General features: G+C 43.6%; 1 protein-coding gene across 4 annotated transcripts in view; it reads right to left on the bottom strand.

Annotated features, from left to right (window-relative positions):
* LOC104939388 (NACHT, LRR and PYD domains-containing protein 12) overlaps positions 1 to 10,678 on the bottom strand; it is a 119,892-nt gene that overhangs the window by 34,296 nt on the left and 74,918 nt on the right. The gene's annotated exons all lie outside the window — the stretch shown is intronic.

Below are 10,678 nucleotides of genomic sequence, written 5' to 3'. Positions count from 1 at the left end.
GGTGACACAGGACCCATTTCCCCTTCATATCCCTGTGATTCTCTATTGGATACACTTAAAGTCGGCCTGGGAAATATGGGATCAAAATAATATTACAGTTGGTTTTGCCACCCAACATGTTTGTAAATCATTATATGTCTTATCAATATATTCTAGAGCTCTGGACTTGGGTACACTCACAATTTTCTCTGAAAACAAATTGCGGAGTAACTCAAAACAAAGTTGTGTCAATAATCTCTTCATCCAAAGTAAAATTATTTTTGTACAGATTTTTTTACACTTTGAAAACCTGACGGACGCTTCAGAAACACCGTGTAGTCCTCTCCGCCTCTGAGTGTTAGGATAAGGTTTTTTTTTTTTAAAAAGTCTGCTTCACAGTACATGTTTTAAACGTAGAATACTTGACTACAATACCTCTGACTGTAGGAGAAGAAAACATAGTCTCTGTGCTGGCAGGAGCTTGGGACTGAAAACAGGAATACAAAATATCCACAGATTTCAGCGCGGGTTGTTACCTTGCAACAAGCACAAATTGAACCTCAATAGTATTTTTGATTATTATTAAAGGGACACATTTACCGTTTGTGTCTGACATTAATCTGTAAATTCCGTCCCACGGTAACCCCACTTAACTGGGTGTTGTTTCGACGCCTCCATCCGGACGTGACTGTCTGATTGAGAACGCAAAATCATCAGGAAACACATTCACTGTATTTCATCAACACCTGAGGGTTTGTTTTGTTAAAGCAGCTGAGCTGAAAGAATCGAATAAAAAATGAAAGCTTCTCCTTTAATTATGTTGAGGGTTGCACATAGATGAATATCACATACACTTCCTCTGTTCAGAGCGCAGATCTAGGGACAGCAGAGCAAAAGACTGGCCTCAATAACACACACCTCTTACATAAAGTCTTCAGACCTGATCTCAAGGTTTTAGAACTAATATAAACAAGTCCACCTGTATTTGATTCCCACAGCAAAAGGTTTTACCCGACATCCACAGAAAAAGTCCCTCAACTCAAGAAAAACAATTGTTTTAATTTAATTTTAATAGTGTGTTTGTGTGTGTTGTGTCCTGCTTTGGGCATTTGTTTTTATTCATTAAAACAGTGTCAGGTTGCATTTTTGGTCTTGTACATTAAGCCAGGGACCAATAATTTCTGTGGAAATAACCCCCAGGTGACCATCACAACAATTCTCCTGCTATGCACAATAGCTAATGGTTACTGTATTATTTAGACCGGGTCAGAAAATGTATTGACACATTTCTGATGCACGACTTGTTTTCATTGAGGTCCAAATACAGATCCACTGATCTTCTGCATGAGGACCCTGTTCCTTTAAGTATTGTGTCACTCTGTATCTGAAAATATAAAATAAGGATGTGACTGACTTCTGGTCCTGAGCTGTCTCTGACAGACTCTGGACCAGATCGTTCTTGTTGATCTTCTCTAAAACCTTCTTTGTCACCTTCAGAGCTCCATGAGTTCATAGGTGTTCACCATCAGATCCCCGTGTCCCGTTGTCTGCCTTCTCCAGCTTGGACACTTTGATGGTTTGGTATCCATCCAGGACGTCAGGCTGCTTCAGATACCATTTGAAGTTCTTCTTCATCGCGTCAAATCCTCCAGAGTGTTCAAAAGGTCATCTCGCGAAATATGTGTAGGTCGCTCCACACGTTTAACACCACTTAACTGAGGTTTTGTTGGATGACGCCTCATCCTGGCCGGTGGGGGACTGTCGGTGATTGAGAACAGACAACATATCCGGAAACACAATTAACTTATTTCATCAACACCTGAGGTGTGTTTTGTTAAAGCCTGAGCTTGAAAAGAGACCGAGAAGAAATGAATCAAGCGCTTTCTTCTTTAATATGTTCGATAGCCCATGGACGCTGGCACACACATTATTTCTAAATGCAACAATTGTAACTTTAAATATAACTAACGTCTGTTAACTTGTTGAAGTTGCTGACCCTGACTTGTAACCAGGTGATGACGGTGATGTTCTTTTGTCCTTCATTCCTACTTCCGCGCAAGGAAAGCCGCCGCGACAAGAGTAACACATGTGGGAGCTGACGTTTTGTGGTTGGTGAGAGCTTGGTGAAAATAAAAGGGCTTAAAGACAGACGCCGAGTCTGGCGGGGCGGGCTACTGCTGGTCTGTACTAGGCAGTGCTTATTCAGCCGCTTGCTGGGGACACGGCGCTGATGATTGGGCCCTGTTTGACTCAGAAGTAAAGTCAATGAGACACAAATACTCGAGTACAGAGTATCAATTAGAGGTTCAACACTATGTTGTAGTGGGATTACACTTCTGGGACGCCAACATAGTCAACAAACAAACACTGATTTTTATATCAAGTGTTGCTTTACATTTGCCTGTTACTCCCCAATACGTCAGGGACGCTACACATTTCCTGTTTCCGTTGACTTGAGAGTCGGAGCTGGAAATCACTTTACCCTATGATTCTCCTCCTCTTCTTTTCTCACGCTTTCCTCCATCTTCCGTCGTCCTGCCTCATGGCCTTATCTCTTTCTAAACCTATATAGTACAAACGACCAACAGACAGGTCTCAGTTTAATATGGCGTCGTGGCCTGTTGTAAAGCGGGCCTTATCGCTGAAAAATTAACAGCAACACCCTTGTCACATTTCTATGCTTCATCTTCACATGCCTTTCCTCCGATCTCCCTAATCTTTAACAACTGGTGTTTAATTTTTTTGATGAGTTTTTCGTGGAGAGAGTGAGACTTTTTTGCACATTTACAACCACTATTTGTCAGCTTAGAGGGTTTTTAAATATTTAAATCCAAATGTTAAAGTTACACTGAATGTTAATCTAAATCTAATGTTAGATCTAAACGCTAAATTTAAATCTAACCTAAATTACCTAAATCTCAAATTTTTGAATCTCATGTTAAATCTAACTCTAATGTTAAAAATCTAAATGAAAATCTACAGTGTTAAATCTAAATTCTAAATGTTAAATCTAAATGTACAAAGTTAATCTAGGTTAAAGCCCCCTGTGGCCTTGCTGAAGTGGACAGGTCATAAGTCCCACACTCTTCATAAAAGTGACAACTTAAACAAACTAGGAGTCGTCGCCTTTCAGAAAAATAGTTTCTCCAAAGTGTTTGTTTTTTAGGAGCTATTATCACGGATAAATCCATGTCCAAGTCATTTTCCCTGTGTCATAATTTGTGCTTTGCGTCTTCTATTAGTTGTTGATTTTCCAAGCTGGGTAGAGTTTTAAGTACACTACTCATTCCTGGACCTGTCATCTCGCAGGCTTTTTTCATCGTTTTGCGTTATTCGTTTGTCGGTGCCGTGTGTTTATTCTGGCTAGTCTTTACCATATTGCACCCTTACTGTTTACTTAGTTTAAATCTATTATATGTTGTCCACCCGACCAAACATCTTGACTCGTGCATTTAGGTTTTAGATATTTACACCACTTTAGATTTTTTCGATTGACGATTGTACATTTTAGCATGTAGATAGTTGTTTAATCATTGTATCGATGTTTCAAGAGTTTTCTTAACATTTATACGTTTAACATTATTATGAGTTCTGGATTTTAACTATATGAGAATTTTAGACCGTTTATTCCATGTAATCTTTAGAGTTTTTCACACTCTTTATGACTTAACATGCTGTTTTAGATCTAAATTGAAAAGTTTAAGTGATTATACAAACATTATAGACAGTTTTAGATTTTAGGCGAGCTTTGAATTACAGATTTTTTAACAATGTTGGATGATATGCTACAGCGCTGGGTAGGTGGTTAAAGACCGGGGTTTAAAAATTTTAAAGGCAAAGCGTTTGCTTCATCTTAGTTTCGGTCAGTCTCCGCTTTCGGCCGCCCGCTATCAGGTGAACGGTCATCTGTAACAGGTGGTGCAGTGTTGTGCAGGTGCAATGCGGGGAAATTAGGTCGCTAAATTGACACAGAATAGTGTTGGTAAATTGCCAAAAAAGTGATCTCCATATAATCTACCCACACCCCTAGGCTTTGGGCAGTTTTCTTCAACAACAGTTCGTGTTTCTTTCAAAAGCTAAATGTGCACGCCAAACTGTTGCCTGTCTGATTTTCAAGCTACGAGTAGGTAGCGCGCTTTTATCAGGCAACAGCGCCACCATGTTCAAATGTCTTTTTAGGGCTGTTTTGCAACCTGATATGACTCTTATTCCGGTGTGATCGTTAACGTGTGCGTTGTGTTGGCCGTGTCTTCGTTGGGACAGTATCATACGTACACGGGATTTTGTTCTTCGGCAACCCCCTCGAGCAAAGGTCAGAGGGCGTATATTCACAAGCTACATTAAACGTTTTACTTGCTCTATCCCGCACAGGGCTTAACTCAGTTACAGTAGTCGCGAGCTTTCCTTCTGCTCTGCTTACATAACATTTCCTCTCTAGACCTAGCACGTAACAATTAGAGCACGATATGGCGATCTTATAGATTCCCACACTGTCGATGTTGGGTTTTCCACTAAGTACTCAAATCTATCTCCATTGGTGTAAGGTAGCTGCACGGCGCTCTTCTTTGGTCTTCCTTATTGTATTTGTTCTAATGTTCTCATTCCTGATTTTGATTGCTTATTTGCCGTTGCTGTCCGGCATGGCTTCTTGGATGATTTAATGAACTCCGAGCTTTTTTTAGTTTTTGTATAGGATTTATAGAACGAGACTATGTGGCTGACACTCACGCAGAAACGTCACTTTTGGTCCGACGTGTTGTACACATTCCCTCAGTTTTTAATGTTGAAGTCAATTGGTTAAAGTAAGGGATACCACGGAGAGAACTTTTCTCCATCTGTACCATTTAAACCCGCCTGTTTGCTTTTCTTGCTGGAAAGCGTGCCACTATCCAGCGTTCGCCTACTCCGTAAAGCAGACTGGAAGTATATTCAATCACCGTCTTCAACCCTCCCTGTTTTATGACGTTCCTCCTGGAACTTGCCAGCCTCGTGGGTGGGTACCTCCACAGCAGCCAGCCATGATGTCCCACTTCTCTTCTGCCTTTCCAAGAACTCTTTTTTCTTTGTATGAGGTACACGCAACTTAAGACTACGTTGTGGAATAAAAGTGCTGGTAATATCCCCAAGTTCCTGTTACTCCCTCGTACTTTGTTATCATGTCACACCCCGTTTCAGGTTTCATTATATGCCCACGGGACTTTTGGCCAGCCCCTGTTTATAGTAGGAACACTGTGATTGTACTATAAGCTGCAATTACCTTCCTGCGAGTCCTGCTTCTCCTTCTCTTTTTTTCTAGTTCCTTTTTGTCTCCAGTGCCGCTAGCTTCCAGACGCGTCTTGATGGACGCCAACTATTGTGAGTAGCCGTTGGCCCGCTTGTTAGGATGTTGATAAACATCGAGGGCTCAGGCCAGCAGGAACAGCTTTAGAGTTCACTGGCTCTGGTTTTTAGTATATAACACCACTGTCTTATCGAAGGGCTTTTTCCCAGCGTTGGTAGACTAGTGCATTTCATTACTGATTTATACAGATCCTCTGGTGGAGTCTACCGCGTCTCCATCTGCTATGGCTTTGCCCGTGTCTTTGTACAGGGAACAATACCTCTTTTTTTTTTTGCTTGTTCGTGTCCGACATTTACGGCGTTGCGCTTCGTTTTCGTGTTTAGCGGTAGTTCCCCCTGGAAGGCGCACCTGAGCTCTCCCGTTTGCAGCTTCCGTGCCTATTGGCTCCTTGAGGCGTGATCCTTATGTTTTATAGGAAACCCGAGAAACACTTACGTTCCAGTTCCGAGTGTTTCCAAACATGATGACAAATCAGGTATAGAGGCTGCCTGTGGAACACGGCTGTATATTATTATCCGTCCTCCTAAACGGCCCTATTGCTTCCGATGGACGGACCTTGTCTAATGAACAGTACAGTTTGCCTGCCCTAGGCGCGATCATATTCATCAAGGTGTGGTGGATTTGTTTATCGTTTGTTACCGAAGCCCTTGTACGTCCGCTATGTTGTTTATTTTTAGATGCAATTCCTCATCCTGCTAACATGACAATTATTGAGGCATTGCGTTGTGGTTTGCTCTGCCCCCATTTTCATTTCAGGAGTCGATCTCAAGCTTTTTGCATGTTGTCTTTGAATATCACCCATCCTGCTCCGCTAATTTGTATCAATCTTACACTTCCTCCCTCCACCCCTACGTCTTCACTTTCAGCTCTTTGTTTTCTACAGTCAGAGCATAACAGCTGATCAAGTTTAAAGACAAAGTTTTCAGGTTGCAGACCAGTGTCGACACATCTCACCAGAATAATGAGTGAATGAATTCATGAATATTCACTCCCTACACAGTCAATAACTGCTCTCATGCTCAAGTATATTATGGAAGCCCAATAAAACCACTGACAGCAGAGTTTCTATCAGGTGTGTCATGGTACCTGTCAGGGTTCTCACCTGTTTAAGTCCCAGATGAGCTCAAAGAGACTTCTTTTCTGCCTTCGTGTGCAACGCTGACAGGCGCTGTGTGTCTTGTTTCATCTGGACCGACAGCTCACTCTACCTTCAAATCCAATCCAAGAAACGTCAGTATACGTCAGAGCAGAACCCCCGTCTGAGCTGTAGTGCGCCATAGCAGCAGTGTCACTGTCACCAAGGTGTGCAGTCAGCGCTCTGATGGGAGTTTTCACGCGCTGGAGACACTGACGAGCTCCAAGAGTCCAAAGTGCAGAAAGACTGAAGGCCCAAAAAGAAGAAGCAGCAAGAAAAACGGTGGTCATTTGAAGGTGGCAGGAGAACAGTCTGTAAAGTCATGACAACATGTGACAAACACACAAGTGTGCATCAACAAAGAGGTGACTGAAGCTAACAACAGAGATTGTGACACATTTACACTAAAACTGTGTGAGGACATTCAGCAGCCTTCAGAACACGACCACACCGTCTGTCTGTGTTCAATACAAACATGCTTTAAGTCATAAATGTGTTGAAAGTCACTGTGGTAAAGGGAAAGAAAACTTTTTCAATAACTTCAATTATGCTGAGAAAAATGAAGTCAGAGTCGTTTTAGTTTTTTTTTTTATTCACCACCCATAAAAAAAAACATACAAGAACTCACAGGAAACCACATACATACAATAAAATACATGTAGTACTTACTAACCATTCTTTGGGTACTTTATTTCGCCATGTAGTTTCCATAGAAAGTAAACCAGGTAAGAACATAGTACTCTGACACCTCTGACTCACCATCAAGCCACACAGAACACTTTTGTATTGGCAGCATGTGGTATGTAAAGTTATGAACTGGAACTCACCGTGTATTTAAACAACAATCAGAGTTATGGTATTTCCAAGTACATTCCGTAGTATTACTGAATATGGTGTTATTGGGTAACAAACTAAGTATTACCAGCCATTATTGAGTTCCTGTCTTAACTGACTTGGTGACTTCATCTAGTTTCTTCTTTCACTACTTACTGGGTAATAGGTTAGTGGGTAAGTCTTGACTTGGACTGAAACCTCTTTGGACTGGGTCTTGACTCGTCCTGGTTTGGTCTCTTTCCTTCATTAGCAAACTCTTTATCCCTGAAATGAGAACGACTTCAAATTGTCAGCCGGTTTAGTGTCGTCCTCTATGTCTCTCTGTGTTGATGACTTAAATACCCTTTAAAATGTGGTTGGCTGTTGAAGGTCCTCCTCAACTTATCCTCAAGTCCAAGTTGTAGTGTGATGGTTGCTAATATTGTGAAAGGTCATTCATATTTAATGAAGTACACACTTTGGGTTTTGAGGACGCGCGGGGTGTTTTTTCTAAGTTGCTGATATGTTGTCAGTGTGTTCTTTAAAAATGTTCATATGAGTATGGTGTCACAGGGCTGCCATGCAGCCTTCATGCTAAATAGCCTGAGGACAAACTGATCCCAAAGAACATTATTTAATGTGTACATAAAAAATACATCATGTTCATTTCATGTTTACCCAGTCGTCCACAATGAATTAGAAAAAGTCTGAAATAAAAAAAGTGTTCCTCATTTAAACTTGAAACACTGAAAAGGGTCAAACTGAAGAAACGTGCGACTGTAAAACAGCCGCCTTGTTCAGAGATTCATCACACAGTTTGTTGCTTTGATTAAGCTGAGAATAGCTCTGCTGAAAGGAATGGATCGACCTCTCTGAGAGCCTCGATCAGGACTGAGCTGGCTGCACGTCCCTTTAGTCGCACCATCTCTATGACAGCTCGTGCTTTATCTGCTCTGGGTCTCATTTCTCTGAAGGAGTCCATTTCATAATCATTTATAACGCCACGTACAAAGAGTTCATCCAGAAGACGATCCAGAACAGGTCGAGACACACGATCTATAAACGGTGTCTGAAATGAAATTAGCTTGTCCTCTGCTGGGACCTTGTCCTCTGCTGGGAACTTGTCCTCTGCTGGGACTGTCCTGTCCTCTGCTGGGACCTTGTCCTCTGGTAGGCCCCTGTGCCTTGCTGGGACATTCCTCTGTGTAGTTTCCCTTCTTTGATCTGGAATATAATCAGGGAAAAGACTTTTGATGTTTGAATGTCCAACAGTCACTTTCAAACAGAGATGGATTAAATGTTTTGGTCTGCTACAGTAACATCAGGATAACCCACCACTTCACCAACAGCAGAGACACAAGGAGCCTGTAGCAGGGGTTACAGACCATCACGAACTATAAACCTCGACCACAGACCTGTGACAGTGACATCACTCTGCTGAACGATCTGAACCACTTCTTTGGACGGTTTGAAGCTGACAACACCACCCCTGCACAGAAGACAACACCCCCTCCAGATGACCAGGTGCTGTCCCTGTCTCCAGCAAGCACGAGGAGATCCCTCTCCAGGATCAACACTCGCAAAGCTGCAGGACCTGACAACATTCCTGGTCATGTGCTGAAGGACTGTGCAGAGGAGCTCACAGACATCTTCAGAACCTCCCTGAGGCAAGGTGTTGTCCCCACCTGCTTCAAGAGCACCACCATCATCCCGGTTCCAAAGAAGACCTCTCCATCCTGCTTCAGTGACTACCACCCTGTGGCACTGACCCCCATCATCATGAAGTGCTTTGAGCAGTTAGTCCATCCTCCCTCCCTGGACCTGTACCAGTTTGCAGTTGTACGTCAGCTTTCAATACCATCATCCCCCAGCAGCTGATTCAAAAACTGGACTGTTTAGGACAAAACGTCTCACTCCGCAACTGGATCCTGGACTTCCTGACCGGAAGACCACAGGCAGTCCAGGTCGGCAGCAACGCATCCAGCACTATCACGCTAAACACAGGGGCTCCCCAAGATGCGTGTTTAGCCCCTTACTGTTCACCCTGCTGACCCACGACTGCTCACCAACACACAACACCAACCTCTTCATTAAGTTTGCGGACGACACGACTGTGGTGGCTCATCAACAACAACAATGAGTCAAACTACAGGGACGAGGTAAGCCGACTGTCCAAGTGATGCAGAGACAACAATCTCTCTCTGAACGTGGAGAAGACGAAAGAGATTGTTGTCGACTTCCGGAGAGCCTCAACCCAGCACCACCCACTAACCATCAGCGGTGCTGCAGTGGAGAGAGTGAGCAGCACCAGGTTCCTGGGTGTGCTCATCACTGAGGACCTCTCCTGGAGCAGCAACACCACATCACTGGCCAGGAAAGCTCAGCAGCGCCTCTATTTCCTCCGCAAACTAAGAAGAGCCAGAGCTCCAGTCCCCATCCTGCAGACTTTCTACCGTGGAACCACCGAGAGCATCCTGACCAGCTGCATCACCGCGTGGTACGGCAGCTGCACTGCATCCTGCTGGAAGACCCTGCAGCGCAGAGCAGCTGACAGGATCATCGGTGCCCCCCTCCCCTCCCTCCAGGACATTTACAGCACACGCCTGGCCCGCAAAGCTCTCAGCATTGCGGACGACCCCACCCACTCCAACCACCAACTTTTCAGCCTCCTGCCCTCCGGGAGGAGAATGAGGAGCCTCTGGGCAAGAACCAGTAGACTGAGAGACAGCTTCATGCACCAGGAAGCACCAGGCCATCAGGATGCTGAACTCCCTCCCAGCACTGCCCCCCCTTCCTTCTCTGCCCGCTGCCCCCACAAACTCTGGACACTGCTGATTGTACATGTATACTGTAAATAACTGTAAATCCTGTCCATACTGCCATATTACCATACTTATATTTATAGTAATAACTCCGTTTACACTGTGCCATATTGCCTCACAGATGTCTTTTGCTTGTATATATTTTTAGATTTGTATATTTCTATTCTATATATATTTTTATATATATATTTTTTACATCTTTTACTATACTCGTGTCCATGCTGTTTGGGAGAAGAAACGTAATTTCGATGCTCTGTATGTCCTGTACACATGCAGCATTGACAATAAAGTTGACTTTGACTTTGAGAATTTTAAGCGTCAATAAATAATACAGCATAAGAGGAGGAGGAGAAGGAGGAGGAGAAGGAGGAGGAGGAGGAGAAGGAGGAGAAGGAGGAGGAGGAGGAGAAGGAGGAGGAGAAGGAGAAGGAGGGGGAGGAGGTCTGTGCTCAGCCTGACAGACGACGTTCAGGGCTTCAGAGTCTGAACAGCTGAGAGGTGTGAAACAGTCAGAGGTCAGCTGAGGTCACGACCCCAGAACTCCCAGCATGCTGAGCGCACACCGCTCACCTGTCACTGTTTAACACA

The sequence above is a fragment of the Larimichthys crocea genome, chromosome X, assembly GCF_000972845.2.
Source record: "Larimichthys crocea isolate SSNF chromosome X, L_crocea_2.0, whole genome shotgun sequence".
NCBI lineage: Eukaryota > Metazoa > Chordata > Actinopteri > Sciaenidae > Larimichthys > Larimichthys crocea.
Note: the sequence above shows the minus strand (reverse complement) of the source record. Positions and strands in the feature narration are given on the sequence as shown.